This window comes from Lissotriton helveticus, chromosome 11 (genome assembly GCF_964261635.1).
Source record: "Lissotriton helveticus chromosome 11, aLisHel1.1, whole genome shotgun sequence".
Classification (NCBI taxonomy): Eukaryota; Metazoa; Chordata; class Amphibia; order Caudata; family Salamandridae; genus Lissotriton; species Lissotriton helveticus.
The window spans coordinates 205,172,886-205,199,848 of NC_136072.1; the positions used below are offsets into that span (position 1 = coordinate 205,172,886).

At 42.8% G+C, this 26,963-nt stretch overlaps 1 protein-coding gene across 1 annotated transcript in view; it reads right to left on the minus strand.

Moving 5' to 3' along the window:
* Window positions 1-4,811: 4,811 nt before the first annotated feature.
* The window catches only part of LOC144792311 (uncharacterized), a 258,509-nt gene continuing 236,357 nt past the window's right edge, over window positions 4,812-26,963 (minus strand). The window contains exon 4 of the transcript XR_013602534.1: window positions 4,812-4,917. The gene's annotated coding sequence lies outside the window, so the exon portion shown is untranslated. The remainder of the gene's footprint in view (window positions 4,918-26,963) is intronic.

Below are 26,963 nucleotides of genomic sequence, written 5' to 3' on the forward strand. Positions count from 1 at the left end.
AATCAGCCACTTGGTGATTTGGTGAGACCGAGTATCGAATGCAAGAAGGAAGGCGGAGATCTTCGACCTGCAAAACTCTTCTGCGGCTTGAATTATTTTTTTTGAAGTCAGGACGTCAGAACGCTAATGCAGAAGCCGCGGCTGTTGCGGTGGTGCTGTGAGTGGGTACAGATTGACGTAGCTTGAACCCGCAGGAATTGAAAAGTGACTGTAAACCGGCTTTTGTGTTAAAGAGACGCCGATAAATGTTGAATATAAGAAGAAAGATTTGCGATTTTTATTTAAAGGGCAAAAAAAGAAGAAAAAACTACTCTGTGGATCAGCTTTAATTTGGTATCTGCCTGTGAGTGGTGACGCCGAGATATCGTAAAAAAGTGGACTGGAGTAGAGTAACATCGGTGGTGGTGCTGTGAGCAAGCACGACCTGAACGTGGTTTAAAGCAGGAGATTAAACGCGGTAAGCTTGTGCAGAAACAGATGCTGGGCAGTTGGCTACTGACTCGGTATAGGGCTCCATTCTGGCAGCTTCCTTTTTGCTTGCTGGGGTATCAGCTTGGAGTAAATCGTGGCAGAGGAGGAGCCACGCGGAAACAAGACGGAGGGCATTGCTGTGGGGAGGGGGTGGAGGAGAAATGCACACGGCGGGCAGGGGAGGGGGCGGAGCGGGGAGAGCGGCATGTGGGTGTGAAGAAGCCGGGGGCCTTTGAAGTGAAGCTAAGCTTCACTTCAAAAGGTGTCGGAGGAATGCGGCTGAGGGAACAGACGGCGATTGCGGCTGAGGGAACTGATGTGCACGCGCTTTTAAGCTCAATGCACATGCGCATTGAGCTTAAAAGTCACGGGCACTGCAAGGAATCGCCACGATTCCTTGCTTGTTAGTTAAAGAGTGGTTAAGCCGCAATAGGCTCGCAAGCTCGATGAGCATCGACAGGCGAGACCTAAAAAGGGGGAGAGAACAGACCCAGCTAATTACAGACCCATTTCTCTCCTAGATAATACTCTGAAAATGTTGGGTCGAATTTTATTTAATAGAACAAATGATTGGGCTGAGGAAATGGGCATTTTGGACCAGTGTCAAATGGGCTTCAGAAATAGGGTGGGGACGACAGAGTAGTGCCTGAACCTGAATTTGTTTATTGGCAAATACACCATTGCCAGGTCGTCACCAATCTACTTAGCCTTTATGGACTTAATCTGCACACCGACACAATGGCTCAAGTAAGGATAGGGATGGCTGGGGAAATCTCAGGGGCCATAAAGGTGGAAAGAGGAGTTAGGCAGGGGTGTGTTTTAGCACCCCTGTTATTCATAATTTATATTAACGGGTTAAGCAATACCTTAAAAATGGCAACCACGGATGTCCCGAAAATAGGGGGGGGGTTGTTACCAACATTGTTGTACGCAGAGGATGAGGTTCTTATGGGCTTGACACCAAATGCCTTGCGCACTTTAGTTAGTAGTTTTGCACAGTTCATGGACAACTTAGATCTTAAAGTAAATAAAAAAAAATCTTTTATAATGTCGTGTGGGCCGGGGGAAAAACAGCTAAGTGTGATTGCTGTAGGAAGTGATAAACTTTATTCCACAAGCACCTTTCCCTATTTAGGAATGGTTTTTGCTGCGAACGGCTCGTGGAGTGGACACTTGGTCCACGCCACGAGCAAGTTCTCAAAAGCCCTTAACTCTATTCTTAGTCTCCCACGGCCCAAGAAAACTGGTGCTATTAAAACTATTTTAAAAAATGTTAAATCACAGTGTGCTCCGGTAGCAACATATGGGGCCGAGATATGGGGTTTGGGTAAGCCATCTAGTATCCAAACCGAGGAAAACCGTTTTTGCAGGAAAATTCTTGGTGTTCCTATCTCAACTTCAGAGTACATTTGTCATCTGGAACTAAACCTGCACCACATATCGGATTTTATATTAACCAGACCAGCCTTGTTTTGGTTGGCCATTTGAAGGAACACATCAGCATCCCTAACCCACAGGATTATAAGAGATTGTCTCAATTGTGAGAAAGGGATGTTAATCCCCTGGCTCTCTGGAGTTTACAAGAAATTAAGTAGTGTGGGTAAGGGCCATCTTTTTATCGATCCTACCAAGATTGAGCCCACAGACAAAAATGAAATCAAGTCTGCACTATACGAACTTTATACTAAAAAGAGACTGGAGGGGGAGTTAACTAAATCTACTGTTCAGGCCTATGTGAACCGAGACTTGTACAGACAACCAATCCCATTGTACCTCACGTTACCAATGACAAATTGGGAGAGATCACTCTTATTTCGCCTGAGGGCAGGTACTGTCAGATTTTTATTATGTTTCCCATTAGGCCACCTCTATGTAAAATCTGAGGACAAATTTTGCCCTTGCGACGGAGGAAGTTTACAAAATGACATACACTTCTTCTTTTCTTGCAAATTTTATTTAAAATATATTAAATGGTTTTTAGTTCCATATTTTAAGAAACAAAGGCCAATCTCTTTGGAACAGTCTTATTTGTTGCTGCTCACTCTTCACAATGATGAATTGATATTTCGTGTGAGCTCTTTCTTGAGAGTTATCGTCCATGTGCGTAAAACAATGGAAAATCCTTGAAATGCCATTTGTATTGCTGCTGTAATATAATATAATGTGTGCCGTTTTTAAAATGTATAGGAAATCGTAATTATTTTAATTGTGATTGTACATATATATGTGATTGCTTTTATGGATTTGATGGAATCCGAATAAAGATTTAAATCTGAATCTGAACTACAAGACGTCTACAAGTCATATTATTTCTAACAGAAGTACAAGATTTAGGTAGTCTTTCAAAGCATAGAATTCTTTCATGGGCAGTAATTGAAGTTGCATCTTTCTGTTTCAATCTAATACATTTGCTCATAATTTTAGGATCACAAGTCAAGAAAAAACAGAGGTCCCCCTCGGTAATATTGTAGATGACAGTCCTCCGTGGAAATAGAAGCTTCTATTTCCACGGAGGACGAGTCCCCACACGACGGAACACGGAGCAGCAACATCGTGCTGTCTGTCCTTGATTTCCCGATTACCGAGTCTATATGTCATTCCATAACAAGGCGCCATCCTGAGTCTACCTGCTTGAAGTATATACAGCACAAGCACTATTCTAAATCAAATTAAGAGCCCACTCTTCTGACCCTCAAAATAAGACGCCATGAGCAGTTAGTCTAAGTTACTACGTCAAGTCCACTAGCCGACATAATATTTTAAATCAAGTTATTGTGTCTTACTTATTGATATGGGACATCTACACTACGGCTATCGTTGTTTGTACAAAGACTCACTTGTATCAACCTAATCTACACGTCCTATCTGGAATCTCAGGATCCATTTTATCCAACAATTATACTGTCATCTATAATCATTACATGAAGTGCTCACCTTCAGTGTTCTTGCTGCTTGGATAGAGCCTCAATTGTTGAACTAAAACTGTGTCTCCTGAAGAAGGCGGTCCTCTGCCGAAACGCGCGTCGAGTTTTTATATTTTTTTCATTAATTTTGTGATTATCTTATGTTTTTGCCAATATATTATTTTACTTTGTGAAATATGAGTTTTATGCTAATTGTTTATTGTACCTGTATATAAATTTGGCAAGAAATTTTAACTCCCATCGTATTGTTTGGCCTCCGGTCAGTTTCAATATGATTTTTAAATATACTAAATAAAAATATACTTTTTATACAGATTTGGCAACCTTTTCCTATTGTTTCTTCTTGATCACTGGCCTGACCTAACTGTCCACTCACACACCCAGATGTCCTAGGAATTTTTCTCACACCTGTTGCTACCCTGCCCTAGGAGTCTATAGATCGTTACTACCCAGGGGGTCCTTGTTATTCTCACATAATTAGCAATTGAGCAACTCGGTCTGTTTTGTGCATCAGTAAATCAGATCACCACTGTTGAATAGGAGTACTTTAATTTCTCCTTGATAATCACTGTCAATGACACCTCCGAGCACTTGGATGCCTTTTAAGGCCAGGCCAGATCTCGGGGCAATTAATCCAAAACTTCCAGCTGGTATCTGGACACCAATGCCTGTCTCCACAATAGTAAAGTCTCCTTTCTTTAAAGTAATTGGGTTTATAGAATGCAGGTCCAAGCCTGCAGAACCTGGGGTTGCTCTGCATGGAGCCAAGGCTCCATGGGAAATTTCCCAATACATCACTGTACTCTCCACTGTATTAGGTTTAGCATCAATGGCTGGAGGAAATAAACGCATTAATGGGGAATCAGAATTCAAATAAGGACGATTATTTAAAATCAACAATGCATCAAACAAGCAATCTCTCCAATTGTTATAGTTGTCATTTGATAATTTACGAGGTTGATCTTTCAGCAAGCCATTCATTCTCTCCACAAGGCCTGCTGCCTGTGGGTAATAAGGTATATGAAACACCCATTCAATGTTGTTCTCCACACAGAATTCCTGCACTAACTTGCCTTTAAAATGGGATGCGTTGTCAGACTGTATTTGAAGTGGAACATCATAATATAACATAATCAACTCCAATGTTTTAATAGTATTTACTTGGGTAGCTCTTTTACAGGGAAAGGCCACTGAAAGTGTCTACAACTGTACAAATGTATTGACAATTTTTACTCATGGGAAGAGGACCAATATAATCTATTTGCCAAATCTGTGCAGGTGATTTCCCTCGATGTAACTGTCCTCTGATAATATGGCGCAGCTCTCGCTGTCTAGAATGTTGACATATGGGGCAATGCATATATAAATTCTGTGATCAAATTAAGTGGAATATAAATCCCTCGGTCAGCAGGCCACCTGCTAGTGATTCTTTCTCCAAAATGTCCTGCCTTCTGATGGGCCCATTTCGCCAAATCAAAATCTTGTTTGTCCACCATTGCCTCAGAAATTTTAGATTTCTCATCTGCAATTTGGTGAAAAAATTTGTCAAGGGAATCAGTAAAAATATGACATGTACCGGGCAATTCTTGTTTCAAAACTTGATAAACAGCATATAACTCAGCAAATTGACTACTTTTTCCTTCACCTGTTGTACTTAGCAATTTTTGTGTGATCGGATTATAGGATACTGCCTTCCAATGCCTCTTCTCTCCCTTATACCTTGCTGAACCATCCGTAAACCACACATGTTTTCTGTCCTCCACGGACAAATCATCAAATGGCTTACCCCACTTAACAGGGGATTCCTGTACTATAGGTACGGAACAATCACTCTCTGCCTTTTCCAATGGCGCCAGCGCCACTTGCTCATGTAACATCGCAACACCCTTTGGTCCTACACGTGCTCTGTCTTGTATATACCATTTCCATTTAATCACACCTGCTTCTTGAGCGTGTCCAATTCCATGAGTTTTTGGTGAACTCAAAACCCACTGCATAATAGGAATTTCAGGTCTCAAAATTACATCATGTCCCAAAGTCAGTTGCTCGGTATCCACCAGAACCCAATAACATGCAAGTAGCTGTTTCTCAAATGGTGTATAACGTTCGCCAGCATCGGGTAACTTTTTAGTCCAGAAACCTAACGGTACTTTTGTTCTAACTTGTTTTTGCCACAAACTCCAATTCGCATAAGGACCTTGCACAGACACATTCAATTCCACATCACCATCACGTACAGGCCACAAATCCAAAGCATGCTGAATCGCTTCTTTCGCCAGATCAAACACATCTTGCTGGGGTTTGTTCCATTCAAACACATTCTTTTTCCGAGTAACTTTGTACAAAGGGGCTAATATTTGACTCAAATGTGGAATATGTTGACGCCAGAAACCAAATAAGCCAATAAACTTCTGTGCTTCCTTTCTGTTCCGTGGAACGGCAAATTCTGCAATTTTCTGTTTTACTTGTGGAATCACCTCTCGATTCCCTTCATGCCAATTAATGACTAAAAATTTCACACTTTGTGCTGGACCTTGTAATTTATCTGGATTTATTTCCCAACCTCAATTTTGTAAATGAGTTACAATCTGATCTAATTGGGTCTGAACTTGATCTTGTGTTTCACCTTGAATCAAAATGTCATCAATGTAATGACACACCTGTTCTTGCGGATTTACCGGTATTTCAGCTAAATGTTCTGTACATAGCCTTGCGGAAGACTTCTGAACGTCATTTGACGTTCATTACATGTAAAGCTGAACTGTTCATGACACTCGGGGGCAATCGGGATGTAAAAGAAAGCATTAGCAATGTCAATTGAAGCATACCAAGTTCCTGAATGTTTTTGAATTGTCTCAATTAAGGTAATAATGTCAGGTACTGCAACAGTCAAAGGGGGTGTATGTTTGTTTAATTCGCGATAATCAACTGTCATGCGCCAAGAATTATCACTCTTACGCACTGCACCGGCCATACGGGATTATTCCAGGCAGAACTAACTGGGGTAATAACTCCTGCATCCACTAAATCCTGAATTGTAACACTAATTTCTTCATACCTACCTGGAATACGATACTGTTTCTGAGAAACCACTTTTGTAGCTTGGGGAATTTTCACGGGAGGAATTCTCGAACGACCAACTCTCACAGATTTTGACGATATGTATTTCCTGTCTCCAAATTGATAACGTCCATCATCTAAACATAATGTCATACCTTTCAAAATGTCAATTCCAAATATGTATTCCAAAAGTGGTACCACTAGTACAGAATATTCTTTTCGGGGAATTCTACCTATTCTCATTTCGACATTAGCTTGCACTGCGGGAGTTACTTTACCACCTAAGCCAGTAACTGTAAAGAATTGTCCTTTAAATTTCTTTGGGTTCCCATAAATTAAAGTGGCCTCCGCTCCTGTACCTACCAATGCTCGGGCCCTCTGTATGTTACGATGTCTCCAAAAAATGTCAATCTCTACATAGGGTCTGTTATCTTTGTGAGCCCAATTGCGTACCGGAGCTTGACCTATTTCCTAGTCATTTTTATTGCGTTCTGATGCCGAAGACAAATCAGGGTAAAGACTTTCAAATCTTCTAGGTAGTGTCACCTCTTGTTCATACTTGTTTCCCTCACAAAATGGAATCTTGTCATCCGCAGAGTATTGTGAATTTCGCTCAGACAACCTGTGTCGTCCATCTCTCATTCTCATTTCAGGAGATTCATCCCTCTCCTCTCAATGTCTGCTTTCAAAACGCTCATCTCTCCCCCTCTCTCTCTCCCCCTCTCCCACTCTCTCTCGTTCACGACGGGGAGACACATCCCTCTCATTCCGTCTTCCATCATACCTGTCAAATTGATTACGGTGTCTGTCATTGTCACTGTCATCAGAATAGTCACGATCACAGTCCTGTTTACGCACTGGCCTAGCGCCTTCTTTCCTGTCCAAGCCACGTTTGCGGATCATAGCCCACAATCAATTATTCGGCTCACCATCAATATCTTCTCTTTTCACACCATCATCCAGCAAGGCGAGAAACATATCACGTCTAGTAAAATGATAGTTACCACTAGTACGACCCTCGGGTCTGGATTGTCTTTCCGGTTTAAGCCATTCGCCCAATTCACCAAGCTGACGCACAGCCTCAAGCACAAGAGACAAAGGACTGCCAGTTTGATTAATCAACAATGTCATCATAACTTGCTTATAGGCCACAGGGGCAGAACGAATAATCCTATTCCGCACCGAAGAAGTTAACAAACCATCCATCAATCTGTCAGATGTACTCAGAAAAATTGCAGTTTTCATCACTTCTTCTTTCAGTCTTTGTGAGGCATCTCTCAAAGTATACCACAGCTTATCATTCAAAGGCCAATCATATTCAGTAGGATATTTGTGATTACAACCATCCGTCGCTAATTGAAGCAAACTAATTTGACCAGCATTAGTATAATTCCGAAAATGATCTTGTACAGTAGAATCAGAGCTCAAAGAACAGAATTTCAGCGCATCTCCCATATCCAACATGATGCCAGCAGCACCCAATTCAAAAAGACGCACCATCCATGTAAGCAAGGCCTCACCAGGCCGTTGTCGAAATCGTTCTAAAATGTCACTAACTTCCTGTTGCGTAAAATCTTCCAAACTATCCAAAGGAATCCCATTGGGATTGCCAGGAGCCTGCTGTAATTTCCTTCGAAAGACAGGGTGCGCAGAAACCTCCGCATGATCTTCACATGCATACCGGTCGTCAGATTTACAGCGACCGTCAAATTTACAACGATCGTCAGTTTTACAACAATCATCAGGTTTACAGGGACCATCAGGTGTACAATGATCATCAGATTTACAAGAAGCACTCGATTTACAGTCACGCCCAATGCGAGAATGCTCGCGTCTGTCAGACTCCTCAGCTGAAGAACCAGAATCATTCGAGTCCCAGATATTACCATCCCACTCATCAGGGTTCCAATCAAGCCCAGCTTTTGCTACAACCAAACGCACTTTCCGTTTACTGACTCGACCACGTCGATTCTTGTATTTGTATTTAGCAATACGAACTGCAGCTCTTTCTGCAATAGTTTGATATGTGTCAAGTTTGTCGGCAAGCAATTTATTCTGACATCTCAAAAGAGTATAAGCATTTTGCAGCTCAACAAACTGATCTTAAGATTCTTTGCACTGACGTTGCAACTTCACATATTTCTCATGTACAATCCTGTACGCATACAACAAAATCCAACCTCTCCATCCCAATATTGGAAGCTCCTCGCCCTTCACAAGAGGCGACTTCTGCAAACAAGCAATCACCTGAGCCGGATCTGCCGTTTCCAGACAAGAATTCCAGCTCTCACTCAAACCAGTACAATCCGCCCATTCATGAGCTGGCGCTTCATAAGGTGTCGATTCCCATCCGGGAATTTCAATAGGCAATTTAAAAGTGGATTTTGACTTTCTCAAAAACATCGTACCAAAAGTAGATATATAAATATATACAGATATAAACAAAAAATATACAAAAAGACTTACCGCACGTGCCGAGCGCAAACCAATAAAATGAAAACAAACACGCGCTACAAGGTATACGTAAGCGGTTCGTGACGCCAAATGTTCTGACCGGATTCTCAGACCAGAAATCACCAATTCACCTAGATACAACCAATCCAGCCAAAACGTAACATCCCTCCCCAGAGCCTATTTACAACAGTACCTGTGTACTTACCTGGGAATGGGGAACTCGCAATATACAAGCTTATACCATCAAAAACACTGCTAAATCTAAGGGATTACTAAGAATAATCAATAATAGCTACGGAATTCCATGTCCTACGCTATAATCTCACCTTATAGCCCCACGGCAATTTTGGCCCAGACTATTCTACCCTCCCTCTCATATCAGAGAGCAGTTCCACTGCATCTACCATTACACACCGACCACAATCGGTGCTCTCATTAACGCCCTATCCTGAGCGATCTCACTACACACTGATCACAATCAGTGCTCTCATTAACGCCCTATCCTGAGAGATCTCCCTTTATAGTGTCCCCACTTTGTCCTATTAATACCTCCTGATCTCTGTGAGGAGTTTCCTACGTATCTAATATCTAATGGGGGTGTCTTCTATCTTATATGAATTATTATCCGATCCTCTCACACAAGAATTGCCAAATTATTATATGCAAAGTTTATTCCCCGATTCAGCCTCACCTTCTCCCTTGGTCATCAGTTACCTGTAAGAAGGGAATGGCTCCTCCTTCTATACGACAGTACCTGGCTGTAAAGAAAGGTTAGTCCTACCATAAAGAACAAGTTACATAGATATTCATTTAGAACTGGGGTCCCTTTATTACACAATAACAGATTATGCAGTCACAATAACAACTAGCAATCTAAGCATAGCCTGAAAAGTAAAGGAAAGAGTTAAGATATGTATTTGCGCACTAAGAAGAAAGGTTGGACGTCACCTTATAATTACGAAGTCCGGTTCTAGCTGTCATCTGGGTCCCTCTCTCGTCTGTGCCTTGGCTCATCTCAGATTCTCCCCTGCACCCACGGACACACGTCTGCGCCGCTATGCTCCTTCACCTTCGTCCCCCTCCAAAACACTGGAACCCTTCTCTCGTCTTCTTCGTCTGTCTCTTCACTCTGCACTGATCACTCTGCACCGCCTTCCTCTCTCCCACGAACTGTCTTCACCTTAAAACTTCAATCTAATAATGTAGTTTCAGCCGCTCTGGAATCCATCTGCTTCACTAACTTCTTCACTTTGATCGTTCTAACTCCGATGTCAAAACTAACTCCAACTGCTCCAACAGACCAACTCACGGTATAACTTCAGTCTTTCTAAGAGATCATCAGCCTTCAATCATTCCGAACTCCAACTGTCGACTGCCTGCTCCTCCTCTCTACTTTGATAATATAAAGAGCTCCTCGTTCATGGAAATTTCCAGACAGTAACCTGCCGCCCACCAGATTCCTGTACCAAGCTCCGCCCTCCCAACGCAACCCCAGCGGCCCACCGTTGTTGCGTCTGGAGCACGAAGGATAAACACATTCCTCCGATAAGGGCCGGCTCCGACCGGTTTCTCCTCAGTGAACAACAGCTCAGAACTAAAACATCACTCTTGACCTACAAGCGCCTAGAGCAGCCGAGGCAAGAAAGAAAATGGAGTCTCTCTCGTTCGGGCCTTGTAGGCCTGAAAAAGAGTAAAAGAGACGCATAGCTCTATGAAAATACATAGACAAGCCCTACCAATAGGTAATATGATGTCAAAACTAAAGGATCTACCCTCTACTATAGGCCTTCAGGCCCGAAAATGATGAAAGGACACCTAATTATGTCAAAGTCAATAGGCTAACCCTAAGAATAGGCCGAAAATAAGGATCTATCCACTGGACTTAAGATAATAGTAGACTAAAGTCACCATCACTCAGAAATAAGGCAAAATATCAGGGCACTACAACGCCTGAGTAAATATTGCTGAGTCCTGTAGGATGGTAGGCTGATGCAACACACCAGACTGAGTGGCTTGCACAATAACGTATAGCCTGAAAGGCTACTTTGTGATGTGATGTACCAGGCTTTAAGTGTTACCCGATCCCCCAGCGCAGCATTCACATTGCAAGTTGTTGGACACTAGCCTTTAGATGGCTGGTTGTAGTAACAGAAGATGGTTGCCACAGAAGAATCCCTTGCCATGACTCTGCTTCCCGCCTCCCACTGCAACTGGTGTGCGAGAGTTTTATAAACGTGATATTACACTCAGTGGCACAGCAAGGCTGCATTAACAGCCAGGCAAGAAATATAAATGTTGTACTAGAAACACCGTAACCATATGGAATTCAAAAAAGTCCCTCTTAAAAATATGTCGTCCCTACATAAATAGTATTTTATAGGATAAGCAATCAATGCACACGTATATGCACGGTTTGTAAGGCACAGAAGAATGCATCAGATATTGTCACAGAAATCAGGAAGGAGAGGACGGTCAGAACATAAGGAAGAACGCGTGAAGTCCAAAGATGATCAACACGTTCAGGGAAACAAGAAACCTCAATTCACCAAAAAGAAGGTAGCAGGTCTAAAAATCCGACATGCCGAGGATTTTGAGGACACAACTCAAGAACAGGGAATGGGCTCAGACAATGTTGGACAGTGCAGCAGAAGTCACCATAGCTCACAAGAACTTGAAAGATCATCTGGAGACAGTGGACTTGAATGAGTTCATCCAAGTTGAAACTGCAGATCCCAGGGTTAGTTCTCCACATAAGTTATATGAAGTAACACTCCAGATGGAGGGAGACATACCAAGAAAAGTGAGAGCACTCTTTGGGGAGCGACTTTCTAAGGGTTACGACATTCTTCTTGCTGAACAAGACTGGCCACCAGAATTTGTCAGGGATTGCCCATATGGCGAAGACATCATCATGCCAGCCTTCTCCAACCACATTCCAATTCATTTAAAATATACTTATGCCAGGAAATGAGCAGTTGCCCAAGCTCCTGCATTATACAAAAATCATGTAGGATGGGATGAGGATTCTCCATAAGATCCAGTTAAAAAATCAACAAACTGCACAAAGGCAGTACCCAGTTAAGCAAGAAGCTACAAAACAGGTCAGGGAGATCTTAGATCAACTTGAATATCAGGGGGTGATTGAAACATGCACCTCGTCAATGAACAATCCTTTGTTTCATGTCTCCAAACCAGACAATACATATGGTCTAGTTTTGGATTACAGACATCTAACTCTTGTTGCAAAACTTTTGCAGTACAAAAAGCACACAGTGCAGCATTAATGAGGTAAGCCTTGTGGGGAACCTGACAGAATCGGAAGCCCACGTTATTCATTCCGCCCAGACGACATGAGTGATCCAGAGATTACGCTACAGGACATAGCAGCCATGCTGACTAGCATACAGGCAGAGAACCTCAGCCTACGCCAAGACATGACCGCCTTACAAGGTCAAATGGCAGCAGGGGTAGCTAGTCCCTGGGGACACTCCCCGAATCCCAGAGCCAGGCAAGAAGGGTTGTTACGGCCACCTACTTTCACATTTGGAGGGTCCTCCTCTGCTCCCAATCAGGGCACAGCAATACAAGTAATTACCCCACACCCTGTGCAACTCGCACCTCCAACGCTTGCATGGCGACAGTACCAAATACAGCATCTTCCTTCACCAGTGCCATCTGCATTTCATGGCTAGAGCAACCGCCTTTCCCGATGATGCGTCCAAAGTCGCATTCATACTCTCTTACATGGGTGGAGATGCCGCCCAGTGGTCCATATCGTTGGTGGATAACGACGATCCTATGTTGTACAACCTACCTGTCTTCAAGGAAACTAGGCGGCAAACGTTCGCCATTCATACGTTTGTTCAGGCCGCGGACAACAAATTACTCAACCTCAAACAGGGCAACAACGATCTGCTCCACTATATCACTACGTTCAGTAGACTAGACATTGAGGCGCACTGGCCTGAGTCAAAAAAGGTGTCTGTTTTCTATTGCGGCTTACGCGACAAACTGAAGGACTTGATTTCGCAGATGCCTGATCCACCCAAAGAAATAGGACCGTTCATAGACCTAGTAGTCAAGGTAAACTACAGAGTACAAGAACGAAGAATCGAAAGAGGGAAAGGGAGCGACAACTGCTTTCTGTCGTTTGGGGATAAAGGCACAGACAAAAGTAGAGATGAGCCAACCACTGCTAGCAACGCCCCGGAACCGATGCAGATAGGAGTACGCAGTCCGCTCACCAGTATGGAAAGAGAGAAGAGAAGGAAACAGAACCAATGCCTGTATTGTGGCAAAAGCGGACACTTCGTTAGAGAATGCCCAGTGAAGCCCACACGCACACGAGGAAGAAGGCCGTTTGTGTTACCCATTAACAAAGGAGACAAGACGGAAAACGAGACAACCCAGTAGACAAAGGGGTCCGTCTACTGGGTTTGTCGTCCTGTAAAACGGTGATGCCTGTGGTTTTGGATGGCAGCCATCATGTGGGTGTGGAGGTGACGTTACGGAATCAGACAGGCAAGGAATGGCTGGTAACCGCCTTACTGGATTCCGGGGCAACCGGTAACTTTATTGACACCCAGTATTCGCAAACGTTGGGTATGACCACGTTACCTAAAGACATACCGGAAACCGTCAAGGCGGTGGATGGAACCAACCTTACATCAGGCCTCATCAGGTATCAGACAGAAGAAATGGTAATGTCCTTCGTGAACCACCATACCGAAACCATTGACTTCGATGTGATCGATGCACCACAGTTTAAGGTCATACTAGGCCTACCATGGTTGGTAAATCATAACCTTCGGATCAATTGGATATCCAGAGCCATAACCCTGGACTCGGACCACTGCAACACTACTTGTTACACAGAGGAGGCTTCCTTTGGCGTTCGTACCATACAAGCACACTCATTACCCCTGCAAGGCATGGGGGTGGTCACCCAAGCAGACGTACCAGAGGCCTATCTAGACCTGGCAGATGTATTCGACAAGAAAGGGGCCAACATCCTGCCTCCTCATCGTTCTTTTGACTGCAGGATAGACCCAATTCCCGGTTCCGCCCTTCCATGCAGTTGGATATATTCCCTCACCCAAAAGGAGAATGACCATCTACGCTCATACCTGGATGAGTACCTGAACACGGGTTCATACGCCACTCCCGGTCTCCGGTGTCCTCCCCTCTTTTCTTCGTGGCTAAGAAGGAGGGAGACCTGAGGACCTGCATTGACTTCAGGGCTATGAACGCCATAACGGTGAAGAACCGATACCCTTTGCCATTGATCTCCAGTCTCTTAGATCAAGCGAGGAACGCCTCCGTCTACACGAAGCTGGACCTACGGGGGGCTTACCACCTTGTCAGAGTCCGAAAGGGCGACGAATAGAAGACGGCCTTCCGGACCAAATTCGGCCTCTACGAATACCAAGTCATGCCCTTTGGACTCTGCAACGCCCCCGTAGCGGTTCAGTGCTTCATCGACGAGGTGTTGAGGGACTACATCGATATCTCCTGCATCGTCTAAATCGACGATATCCTGATCTATTCACACAACCTCGCGGACCATATCCAGCACGTGCGTTCCGTCCTCCAGCAGTTAGGAAAACACCGTCTGTACGTGAAGTTGGAGAAAAGCGTGTTTCACGTTACCACGGTCGAGTTTCTGGGCCATATCATCACTCCAGCTAGAATACAGATGGACAACAAAAAAGTGGAGGCCATTCTGTTATGGCCTACTCCGACCTCCGTGAAAGACGTCCAGCGATTACTGGGGTTTTCCAATTATTACCGCCGGTTCATCACAGGCTTCTCCGGAATGGCAGCATCTATCACCCGTCTTCTACGCAAAAACGTACCTTTCTGTTGGGATATCAGAACAGAAGAAGCGTTCAGAGAACTCAAGAGACGATTCACTACCGCCCCGTGCTAGCTCACCCTGATGCGGAACGACCGCTCATAGTGGAGGCAGATGCCTCACAGGACGCGTTGGGGGGCGTATTGTCACAGAGAGACGCCGACTCAGGTCTCTTACACCCCGTGGCCTTCTACTCTAAGAAGCTCCAACCCGCTGAACGTAACTACACGGTGTCGGATCGAGAACTGTTGGCAATAAAGATGGCATTCGAGGAGTGGAGACACTACCGAAAAGACGCCAAACACCCAGTGACCATATATACAAACCACAGGAATCTCCAGTTCCTACGTTCAGCGGGAGGCCTCACAGCCAGACAGCTTCGTTGGACCTTGTTCTTCAACGAATACAACTTCACCATCACGTTTCATCCAGGAAAAGAGAACGCAATAGCAGGCGCATTATCACGACTAGTAGAACCCGAAGGCGTAACACCCACAACCGAGCCCGTTCCTATCATACCGGAACAGCACTTCCAAGGGGGTGTGGTAACTTTGGAGTTCCTAACCCTGTTACAAAAAGACGTCAGCCACACTGACCCGGTCATTCTGGTAAAGGGACACCAGGGTGTGACACGTGAGAACGGGTTTCTGTTCAGAGAAGACAAGTACTATCTGCCGCTAAAAGCTCGCCAACAACAAGCATTGTTCATGTGTCATGATCATGTCCTCTCCAACCACCCGGGTTACCACAAAACCTTGGATCTACTTCAGAGGGAATTATGGTGGCCCACCATGGAGGCTGACACAAGAAACCACGTAGCCCATTGTGCTGTTTGTCTCCTAGGCAAAATCAAGTCGGAACCACCCACAGGATTGCTACACCCCATACCGATTCCGCCGTATCCATGGCACACCGTGTCCATGGACTTCGTTGTGGAGCTTCCGATTACCAAAACCGGCTTCACCACTATACTCACCATCATGGACCACGTCTCCGAGATGGCTCATTTTGTTCCCTTGAAGAAGCTGGCGATGGCAACCGAATTAGCAGTGGTCTTCCTGCACAACATTGTTCGCCTCCACGGCATCCCTTCGGTGCTGATAACAGACCGTGGTACGCAATTCGTGTCCCGTTTCTGGAGGGAGGTGTGCAAAATTCTAGAAATGGACGTACGTCTTTCTTCCGCATACCACCCCCAGATGGATGGACAGGCCGAGAGAACCAACCACACTATGGAACAATACCTCCGCTGTTTGCTGATCATGGTGGAGAAAGAATGGGTCGAGGTGCTATGGTTGGCAGAATATGCATACAACAAGCATACCGCCATCGGGATGTCTCCTTTCTTTTGCCTCCAGGTAAGGCATCCTCGTACCACAGCCTGGGAGGAACCATGAAACAGCCCGTTACCCACGGTGTGGGCTTATCACGGGACACTGCGCGATCTCTGGCAACAAGACCGGCTCGAGTTGGCCAAAGCCAAGGAATCATACAAGGAACATGCCGATGCGCACAGGCTAAAGGAACCTGAATACCGGGAAGGAGACAGAGTGTGGCTCTCCATTCGGCACCTCAATGTGCATGGTCCCAAGAAATGGTTGCCTCGCTTTGTGGGTCCCTATGCCATTGAGCGAGCAATCAACCCTGTGTCCATGAGACTCTCCCTGCCTCCGCACATGAAAATACACCGTCTTCCATGTCTCTCTTCTGCGTGCTGTTCATCCTGAGTGCACCGTTCCCACTCCACCTTCTCCTGTGCTCCTGAATGACCATTTGGAGTACGAGGTCAGGGCCATACTGGGTTCTCGCGCACCAGGGGGAAGCTATTTTACCTGGTTGACTGGAAGGGGTATGGTCCTGATGAGCGTTCCTGGGAACCTTTGTCACACGTGCGCCACGCTCCCGACTTGGTGCATGCCTTCCATCTTGGTCACCCGCTCAGTCCTCGTCCTGCCTCCACTGTCTGATCCAGGGTGTGAGGGGAGGGTCTGTTTTGGAGGGGGGTACTGTCATGTTGCAGCACCTTGCCGTTCCGTAGTCACCTCTAGACACGAGCAGCAGTCCGTATACTCACTTCCGGTTTGAGGCCCAGTAGCCGTCTAGTTGTTGACGGTCCTTCCTCTGCAATGAAGCACTTCCAGGGGCACGCATAAACTCTGCGTTTCCCACCGGCTCATTGCTTCGGATTCTTGCCGGTATCCAGGTTGAAGCAGGCGCCTGCATTTCAAGAGGAAGACACGGGGGACGCCAGTTTCCTTGCATCTGAGCTTGGTTTCCGCTACCTCGGAAACACCCGTTCCCGATTCCCGCGCTGGAGCGCGTTCAGGTATCCTGTCCTTTTTTTTTTTTTAACAAATCTTTATTAAGATTTTAGCCCTTTTTTTTACAACATGGTTACCCCTCCCTCCCCCCCCCCTGTCAGGTATCCTGTCCTTGCCGACTGGTGAGGCATTCCTTACGCGCAGGGGTGCTTTCTATTCTGATACATTTCCGCGCTGGAGCGCTATTATTTTGGGCTAACATTTCCGCGCTGGAGCGCTATGGTTTTGGGCTATCATTTCCGCGCTGGAGCGCTTTGTTTTTTGGTGATTGACAAGCACGCGTAGAGCGCTATTACTTCGGCTAATCTTTTCCGCGCTGGAGCGCTTTGTTTTTGGGGGCATTAATTCTCGCGCTGGATCGCTTATTTACTGTTCATTGTAACCGCGCTGGAGCGCTTTGTTCTTTGTTCATAAAACAAACGCAGGGGTATGTTTGTTTGGATGACATTGCCGCGCAGGAGCGCTGTTCTGAGAGCATACAGCAGCGCACTGTCGCGCCTTATCCTAGCTTTATTATAACTGCGCAGGAGCGCTTGCCTTTGTTTTTTCTTACTGGAGCACCTATACTTTCATTGGCTGCGAGGAGTTCACAAGTCTGTTGATATCACGATTCTACCAGAACCGCTTCCTCCAGTTCCCATCCAGTCTTCTTTTGCTCCTTTCCCTGGTTTCACCTCATCGCTGCCGGGTACATCCCTCCGTACGGGGTCAGGTGGGTACAGGGGCGGTGGCTCTTGTCGTCTCTGCGGAATGTCTTCACAAGCAGAGGTAAGTCTTGTGGGGAACCTGACACAGACATGTTAGCAACAAAACATTTGCAAACACGCGTAAACATACGCAACTTAGTGATCAGAATCATTCCATGAAAATGTGTATTCACGTACTTAACTTTTAACGAAGGTCAAAAAGTACCAGTAGCTTACAAATCACATTTGTACACACAAGTAGAAATGAAATTCACTTCTACAGAAAAAATTCTGACAGCTGTTAAAACTGCTGTAGCGAAAGAGAGCCCTCGCACAGGGTAAGCGCATTATGGTTGCTACACCTGTACCTGCCTTAGAGGCAGTGACAAAAGCGAGCATTCCTATGCTTAAGCTTTACCTCCGAGATGGATACAATGGGTTAATTCTCTTGCTGCGAAAGACGTTGACCACGTTTTTGAGCCTTATTTGACAACACAAGCATTTTTACAATACGAACAAGAATGTCCAATGCCTAATGAAATTCTACCTCTAGAACACTTATAGTGACGGTAAACAAGCCTATAGTGCGGCATGCGCAATCGTTAAAGGGTGTTGGCGCCATGGCAAATTCCAACCAATGCTCACTAAAACTCCATCTCTAGGAGATTGTACAGCTCAGCAAGCTGAACTACAAGCATTCAAGATGGCCGTTGAGAATACGGACCGCGAATTCCCCACACTCATAGTGTGCAATTCGTTTTATTGTGTTCAGTCTTACAATGAATACTTCCAAAACTGGATTCAAAACAGTTACAAAGATGCAAAGGGTGGCACAATTAAGCATAAGTTGCTTTGGGAACAAGTAGTTCAGTTACGACAAGAACTATAAAACACTCACATGATACATAGGCTGAGTCATCAACGTGATGGCGTTCATGTTGCAGGGAATTAATTGGCTGATGAAGCCGCGAAGGCAGCTGTGCAAACGGCTTCCGTAGCTGCAATTACTCTTTGAAAAACAAAAATAAACGGCAAAATAATGTTGGCTGTCAATGCTTCAAGCAAAGACAGTGGTAAAACATTACCAAAAGGGTTTCCACTCAAATACTCATACATAAATGATGCGAACAATGTTCCATTTGCTCAAATCCCTGGAGTGGGGGATAGAGTAATTTCAAACATGAAACATAGATTAGGACTAATCTTCAGAAGCACATGAAGGGCTCGCCTCTGCACATGCAGGTGTTTCCGCCACAGTGTTATTATTAAAGCAGAGGTACTGGTGGCCGCGCATGAGGAAACAAACCAGAAACTATGTTTTGGAATGTGAAATATGCCAAAAGATGAAAGTCTCTACTGTGCAACCTCCTGCGTAGACACCCCTGTTGGTTTCAGATAAACCATTAGCTTGCGTTTACCTGGAGCACTGCGGTCCCTTACAGAGGGATGGCAACTATAAATATATCATGATCTCAGTGGATTCGTGTTCAAGATTCATTTGGATGTGGCCTCAGCTATCGGCTGACGCTCGAACTGTTATAAAAGATTTGCGAGTCTTTATCGCCACATACGCAGTCAGAACGCTACATTCTGACCAAGGTCCTGCGTTTAGCTCTCGAGCTTACAAGGAGGCCATGGCCAATCTGGGTGTTGCATTGCGGTACTCTAGTCCATTCCATCCTGAGGGAAATTTGCTATTGGAGAGAAAAAAACGGGACATAAAGCAATCAAACAGCTAGGGTATTAGGTTTGGGTGACGGGTGGGTCAAACATCTAATAAGTGTCCAACATAGTCTTAACAATCTGCCACGAAGTTCTCTAGGGGGTATCACTCCATATGAAGTCCTTTTTGGGACCAGAATTTTTGTAGCGGACCTTGATTGTCAGACTTCAATGCCAGACCGAAAAATCTTTGATATCAAAGATAGTTTGGCTGTCTTACAGGACTTAAATGAAATAAGAATGAAACAAAGTAACGTGTTCCTGAAGCCAACCACCACTGAAACCGACCGTCCCAGCAAGGCCTGTCTGGATCCTAAAGCTTGGTGATCTGGTCAGAGAAAAGAATGCGGCAAGAAGGAATTTGGGCCTTCTTACTGACAACCAGTGCCTGTCCTTGCAATCAACGGATCAAGAACAGTATTACTGCCGCCCCTTGCTGGAAAAAAGGAGAACAGGTTTGTATCTATCAACCTGGTCAAACCACATCATGTGGCCGATCATAAGCAGTAGGCCAAGTGGACTCCGCCAATGTAGCAGATACCCAGCTCTGGCTACTATCCAAGAGGTTCAAACTGAGAGACTCATCACCTTTGAAGAATCTGCAGTGCGAAATGAAGGACTAAGCAACAAAGCTATGAAACTTGTACCTCTTGAAACCCAAATAACAGTTTGTCAAGAATCGCCTGTCTACAATGAAGTACCATCTGACTACACAAATGTTACAAGTAATCCTGAGGTTCCAGTGATTTCAATGAATCCTTATGCAATCCCAACAATTGACAGAACAGCCTCTGGCTATTTCATTAACTTTGATACGTTTTCCGAGGATCCAAGCGAACCTGAAATTGCGCCAGTAAAAAGAACTTTGAAAGAACAAGCAACAGACCTTTTTCATCACCTGGAAAAGACTTATCTGGTTTCACTATGGATTGAACTTGGATTGTGTTGGGTGTGCTTTTTCCTCTACTTTGGTTGACTCTGGTAATAACTTTGGGAATCCTGATAAATGGAAGATATGTCAAAATGGAAACAGCAGGTAAGAACATCAACTTACTTCTCAAGCCACACAAATCATCCCATCGTGAACAAAGAGACTTGTCATCAGTGAACATCACAGCCGTTCCTATACCAGGGAGTATAGCTTGGGACAGAACTAATTATGCCATTTTTGGACCGTCAGAGCTGTTGAAGATTCCACACCAGTTCAAGATTTCCTTGAATGACTGTTTCATCTAGTACCTTTTCCGATGATTGGGACTTCAAGACTGTTAATAATATGTCAGACTTTACAAATCATCAATACTTAGAAGGTTCATCAGATTATAAACAAATGTATTGTTATAATCACTATGGTCATCATTTCTTGCACACATCTGCAAATCCTAGAAATGTATTAATGTATAACCAATGGGAACATTGTCCTACGCCATCAAAGAGTAGCTCAAAAAAATTTTGTAGAAAATTTCTGTACTTTTAAGGGTTCAATGTATCAAATCCGGAATCATTTTACTTTAAAAATGTAAAAAAAAAACGGAATGAAAAGTATATTAACAAATACCAAGCAAATGTATTCTACAGCCTTTTATGCTCAACAGTCTTCACTAGGTTTCGAATCTTGGAAAGACAACATTGAGACAAAAACTGTCTGGGGCACAAAAGATTGGCAAGTGCAGGGGATAGAATCTTTATTTAGAGCCTGCATCATCCCTGAGCAAATTATTTTTTTGAATGACACTGTCCAACAGACGTCTTGTCTTGGGTTAGCCAAGATAAAAGACTTGAACAATCTGTCCATTCCTACACCTACACATGTTAGTGATAACACTTCAGAGGGGGGAGTCGACGTACATACTATTTTGCCTCACAACAGAACAGATCCATATTGGAATAAATCTGGCCCACAGACACCAACAACTGTCAAGATAGATTCCTGAATAAAACAAAGGGATTCACATTCATTAGGCCAGAACCAAGATATGTTTAAAGACAGCATCCAGGAATAGTAACAACATACAGTGTAGGGAAACTTTGCCTTGATTGGCTACATAGATCTACACTGAAGGATGTAAAGCAACACTTCTCTTTACTTAAAGATGGCACTGATCTTAGGGAATTGTTGCTAGGATCAAGAACACCGCGTCATAAATGTTTTATATATGCCGGTATCTTTGCTGCTTATAATAAAGCATGGAAAATTAGGCAAGCAGATACTGCAGAACGAATACGAGAAATTGATCGTATTAATTTAGATAAATCTCTCTCTCTCTGTGGTTGACAATGGGCTAACGACTCTGTGATCCAGGATATATTCTTTAGACAGCATAGTGTCTTCTGCCACTGACATCATGGAACAGGACTTGGTCATGTTGCAACATGATCAGTCGCAATTTCTTTCTATCATGCTATTAGGCTGAAGGTTGCAAAACCTTTGTTCTGGCTATGTGCCTTGACGTTTAATCAATTCTACGTCACTGTTTTCAGGATTCAATCTCACTGATAAACAGATCAAATTGGCACAAAGGGGAGCAGACAATACGGTGCTGAGCATTGAAAAACTGGGAAGATTGCCATTTACATTCGTTGAAAAGCCAGTTACGTAATGGATTATACATTAAACAATCACTCTGCCTGTTACAATTTTCCATTTTCAATATTGCCTACAACATATACCAGCAGGTACATATAAAAGGTTGGGTAAATAATACATTAAGACATTCTGGGAATTGGCGTACACATACAGATGTTGGAGTGGGGGTCGTGAAGTGTTTCTTAGCGGGGAAAATTGTGAAAACGCACTAAGCGGTTCTCTCCTATGTCAGGGTCCTACCCGGGGCCTGTGATAGTTCCTCTAAAAACGTATCCTGCCACCTGCAAGGTTCACCAGCCATGGTGATTGATCCAATTTTTGGACAACTCTCGAATAAGAGTTACCTTATGTTGAATGATCGCAGCTGCTGTGGCATGTTGACAGGAATACCATATCTAGTAACTGTGTCAGCCAGGGTCACTTGCTGTAAGCAAGTATTGTTTCCTAAAACCAAGACAGCCGGGAGTCGCCATTTTGGCTTTCACTGAACATCTCTTCTACACGAATTGATACTTTAAGCAGAATGAAAGCCATTCTTTTGCAAAAAACTGTGCCACTGACCTCGGCCAAAGAAACCTATGATCTGCAAGTCGCAAGGACTTCTGCAGTTACATGCCCTCTTATCTATAAATTGCCCTATACATTTCTCAGGAATGTTAAGTCGTATCTTAAACATGTCTGATACGAGTGGTATTGAACATGTATTTAAGACCGTATATTCTGGACTGTTAGCACCTTTTGAAGCAGTCCTAGTAATATTTCCAAACTTTGTGCACTCTGTGTTTGGCCGATTACCTCTCATTTTGGGACTTGCTGCAGGAATACTATTTTTGCTCCTATTGCTGCGATATGGCAAGTCATTTCACAAACGACACCTAGTGCTCCACGGAGACAACTCTACTGGCGATGAAGTGTCGTGAGCGCATCGTCCAAAATGTGGGACTTCCTCGTCTAAGAGAATTAAATACCACATGGTTTCTGTTATTCATACCAATTTGGCAAGATTGCATCTTACCTGTTCTACGCTCCCTGCTATGCGGAGAAGAATGCATCTTAGACACATGTCTCACACTCCCATCAGTCATGCCAATGGATGTTGATACTTTGCTTGAACCAGTAACGGCTCATGCACTGTGTTGTCCCCAGCGGCTACCGATTCTGATGACGGCATTCATTGAGATCTCAGACGCAAAATGCTACTTCTGTAATTCATGAATTTTTATCTTGTGTTCTGATTAACTTGGACATATTATATTTGTCAATCTGTAACTTGGAAGATGTTTTTCTTTATTAAAACTGAATAAAGTTTGTTAATAATCACTAGGGGATTATTTTACAGGGTAGCATGGTATCCCTCACAATAACTCCAGGAGTCACAGTCCACACAATGTACATGCTTTGTTCACCCTACTTCCAACTTTACATGTAACCCTTATCACCTGCCCAAACCTCTCCCTGCTGATGCCAATGTGGTCCTCCGTCATCCCACAGACCATATTTTTGGCCCCTTTGAAACTGCCCATACAATAAAAATGCTGCCGTTGTAAATACATATCAACTACCATTTGTTGTGTTTGAAACATTTTATTGAATAATAAAACCTAATAAACATAAGCTGATTATTAAAGCAAAACAAAACATCAGTTACCATACACATAAGAGACAAAAGTAGTACATAAAAATCAACGTACTGTAACACAGCAAAGTTATGTAGAGCACAATTCCTAATTTCGGGCAATCTTTAAAGTTCAACAATAGAAACGTTTATAAAGAACAGGAAAGGAAACAAAGAAGGTGGGATACAGTGATTTCATTAATGTAATGCTTCCTACATATAGAAAAACAAATACTAATTATTTTCCTTAAGCAATAAAGTCCTCACATTAAAATACTAAGAGAAATATATTGAACAATGAACATTTCATGTGTAATTAGAATTCAATTTGAATATTTTAACCTCCTCAGCATTATTTGACTCATGATTACAACCTGAAGGCTTTCTGGAAAGGAACCCCCTCATGGGGTTCAAAATCACATCTTTTCCAACAATAGGATTCAAATGATAAACTTGAATTTCAATTCAATTTATTGATTTAGGCCATTTTGGAGATCAACAATTTGAAATATATACAAAATCCATACTACAAAATCCATACACTTTTGTAAAATTGTCTCCTAAACTTGAATTCCATCCATTTTTTGATTAAACACTTTCCATTCCAGCAAGCATCACAAGACCACTTGTTGTTATCGTCCAAATTAGTAATAATGTTTCGGCTGGCAAAAACAATAAATATGTTTAGAATTTTACCTCCGAAAGCCAAAACATGCCATTTCTGAATCATGGTGCACAATAAAATGTAGGAACAGAAGGGCATCTTTTGGTATAGCATTCATTAAGGTTTGACCAGGCTTGAAACTAGAATTCCTGATTTTTTTGGACATTTAAATGTCATATTTTAAAAGAGTTCTAACAGACCCATCATGAGCTCCATGAAAAATAGAAGATGACTGAATTGTACTTAGAGAAAATGTGCTGATAAGTAATCTATTGAAGTAAAATACAGTGGTCAGGCAATGCTTGTGGATCTAATCTATTCAGATTTTAACTCCATAGTTTGTTTAATAAATTGACTGAGCATAATACTTGAAGGTCCACGTCTCAGATCAGTTCTATTACAGTTTAAGTTGCGATAACACTAATAGAGATCATTGATAAATAGATTTTAAAAGCCATGGGTGGAATTGATCCTTGGTCTAAATCTAGATTATTGTCTGCAATAGAAACCAGTACAAACAGATCAAATCTAAAAGCATTGAATATGTTTATTATAGTGGTTTAGAGTAAACCCAGAAGACACACATTGTTCCTGAAACTCAGAAAATGTATCTAAAGATTACGATTACATCCTATTTTATGTCCAGAGACTGCTTTAGCTGCTTTCCTGTTTAAGTGACAACATTTGCAAATATATTTAACAAAACATTAATGCTGGATGTCAGAAATTCTGTTTTTAAGTATTGTGTAAGAGTTAAGTGTAATGGTTTTTATTTGATCTGAAGCAACACTAACACTAAATATGTACATGCACCGGTTATCATTCATTCAACTAACATTATTAGCAAACTTAATTTGGAGGGAATTGAGAAAATGGCCTCATGTTTTATTGTTAAAAAAATCCACTGGTTCAGTAATTCCCAGAGTTTGCAAATGCTAAATCCCTTTTGGAAATGTACTAAGCCCATTTAACAATTCAGAATTTGAAAGGGGAATTTTAATAATTTCCCTTCTGAATATTTAATATGTTGTTAAAGTTTGTATTGAGCTTTGAAACCATATGTGGGCTGAAAAACAGTAACAGGAGGTAGTAACCCAAGGGGACATTTGTGAATCTGAAAGTAAAATGCGGTGCATTAAAAAATGCCTTTATTTAAAAGCTATCACAGACAAAGTAGTGCGCTGACTCTACATGCAACTACTTTTTACCAAATGGATTATTAGTACATGAACCTCAGTATTGCCTATATTGCTGAAATTTAGTCTCTAATATTTTTGTAATGTCATGTAAATATTTGTTCCTGTTAGTTGGCATTTCAATATGGTCATGAAATGTACCTGTTCTTTTTGTCAAACATATTGAAATATCTTTATCACAATTTTTGGGGCATTCTAAAAAGTGTTTTCACTCTCTAACTTGAACCTTCCTAAGAAATATACTGACGCCAGTTCCTGGTTTCTCCTAGATCATTTAGCTTTCTCACTAAAACAAGCACAATATTGATATGAGAGAGGTGGTTATTGTAGTCATACGCACTGGGATTAGTTTAGAAGAGACCAATATAGAACTTCCTAATCTTTAGAAATAATACTTGGAAAAGTTTATGTTCAATAATTTCAGATAATTTACTGATAAAGATATCAGATAAAGATCCTCTTAATTTCTTATACCTTGTGGTATCAAAAATATGCTAGAATTAACAGACTTCTCTTCTAGATAAAACCAGGTATGAGAAGTTATTAAATAAGATTATCAACTTTCCGTTATTTTAACACATTTTCTCAGTGTACAGAGTATTTTCCCTACATAGATCACAACATTTCATGCAATAGTCTGTGCTTGAACGTACAATGAAAGGGTAAAAATGCATTTCTACCACAATCGAGAAACCCTTGGGTCTCTGAGGATTACTGTTGCAAATGAAGACCTAGCTAAGAAGAAATATCCCTTTAAAAGGACGATTTCCCTCACCCACCATAGTTGGCATGCCTCCTTATTGGGAATCTCCTTGCACCATGAAACAACCCCCTCACTGAGAGGGAGGAGTTCAGGCATATTTTGTTATAGAGAATGGCATACTAAATACCACAATAATGAGCTCAGGGTAGTGGGGGCAGCAGAGAAAGTTAAAACTTGCTAAAGGGTATGTGGTTTTCATTATTTGTACGCCCCTGGGCCCGGATTAAAATCAGGACACTGTGGGAGAAATATATATGCACTGTTAAGAGTCAACAAGAGGTCAACATGTTTCAGCCTATTAACCCTCCAAAGAGGTGTTTGCGACATTCTTCAGGACTTAATCAAAAGTTCTGCAGCTCAATGTACTCAATCAATAACAAGCATTGTCATAGCCAATAGGTCTCGCCTTTGGGACCTTATAAGTGTTTAGCCATGCAGATTCAGTAACAATGAGAAATAATTTCTATTAAAAAAAACGAAGACTTTAAACTAACTAAGCTAGATGTGACTTTATAACTGGTTAATCGAACATTTCTGGAGGTTTAGAATATATAAACAACTCCTTTTTTCTATGGTGTGTCATATAAAATTGATGCTTTAAATGTTGGTAAGAGTACACAACGTCAAAAAATTCAATACTGCTTTT